At 43.3% G+C, this 1,534-nt stretch overlaps 1 protein-coding gene across 2 annotated transcripts in view; it reads right to left on the bottom strand.

Annotated features, from left to right (window-relative positions):
* TIPRL (TOR signaling pathway regulator) overlaps positions 1 to 1,534 on the bottom strand; it is a 24,554-nt gene that overhangs the window by 10,156 nt on the left and 12,864 nt on the right. The gene's annotated exons all lie outside the window — the stretch shown is intronic.

Raw genomic sequence — 1,534 nt, 5'->3', positions numbered from 1 at the left:
GCATCCCTCGTTTCCTGCCTACATCCAAACTTACTCCCCTAGTCTCTGCTTGTGTAGAAGCAAACTTCATGTGTTCATACCTCACTGTCTCTAGACCAGAAACTATGGTATTCCTTTTACCTAGAGCATGATCTATTACGTAGTTATGTAACAAACCAACCAGAAAAACACAAGTCTAAAGAAATCCTTCTAGGCATTCCTAACAATGTAATGCTATCAAATAACTTCAAAAAGGTCAACTGGGGAAGCAAGGGCGCCCTGGCAGCATAGTGGTTACCCATCAAGCCAGGCTGTTAACCACAGGGAGGGAGAGGAGCTTTCCTGCCTCAGGTAATCCCACAGGGGCAGCTCTACTCTTTCACTACAGGGTGACCTTGAGTTGGAATCAACTCAATGACAGTGAGGTTTTGTTTGGTTTGGGTTTGAGCTTGAAGAAAGAAAGCACCTTTTAAGAAGGCATTACTCTTCCGTTTGAGGCTTACTGACTACATACTCTGAAACACACATGATCAATTTATGCCCATCCCCTCTAACTTCTACCCCCACAGATCCATCCATTACATGCATCATCAGTATGGCCACCCACTGTGTTACTAATGCACTCCCAGATATGCAAACTCATAATGAGCATTCATTACAGTCAATTCTGCAGGTGGGTAGAACAGTGGAAGGTCCCTGAGTGGATGAGTGGGAGAGTGAACAAATCTAAATGACAAAAGATAAACTGGAGGAGTTTTAGGTGAGCAAGAGTTAAGGCCTGAAGAAAACAACTATCTAAGTCTAGAGTAATATATTGTACAAAGAAAACTGTCACTAATGACTTGGATGAGCAAATCTCTTGGGACCTCATCTATATACTATGGAGGCTGAACTAATATATAATTTCATAAAAATTCATTATAGTTCTTAAGTTCTGTTAGCCTACAGAAAGACTTGATTTTAAATAAATGTATCGCTACTGTTGTATTAATGTCTTAAATTTCATCACGGTTGAAATCACAGCATTGATGATTGTGCTCTGAGAACTATGTTTGACGCCGAGGGTCTTGTCTTTGGCAGACTTCTACAACTGAGTTTGTTTTCTTTAAGTACTTATTGGAGTGTGGAAAACGCAAACGACTGCCACTGAGTGACTCTGGTTCGTTGCAATCCTCAGGGCAGAGGAGACCTGCCCCTGTGGGTTTCTGAGACTGTACATTTTTACAGGGGTAGAAGGCTTTGTGTTTCTCCGTTGGAGCAGCTTGTGTGTCAAACTGCTGGCCTTGCAGTTAGCAGCCTAACGCGCCAGCAGACTCCTGGCGGAAGGAAAAGGGCAGCGGAGCGCCACCTCGGGAGGCTCGGGAGGCTCCAGAGAAGAGGTACCCCAACACGAGACTTAAAGGAGGGGCATGAAGGGCAAAGTTCCCGTTGAGGTTCTTCTGGAAAATGTTAGACGCCAAGCACAACCTACTAGTGAGCAAATACGATGAACTGTTTTCTTTTAAAGTGGAGTTTTCTTTTAAAGTACATGCCACCAACAACATTGTTATTAAAA

The sequence above is a fragment of the Echinops telfairi genome, unplaced genomic scaffold (genome assembly GCF_000313985.2).
Source record: "Echinops telfairi isolate 266 unplaced genomic scaffold, ASM31398v2 ScPeMD7_7424;HRSCAF=8462, whole genome shotgun sequence".
NCBI classification, from domain to species: Eukaryota; Metazoa; Chordata; class Mammalia; order Afrosoricida; family Tenrecidae; genus Echinops; species Echinops telfairi.
The sequence above is the reverse complement of the archived record's forward strand: the minus strand, read 5'-3'. Positions and strand labels throughout refer to the sequence as shown.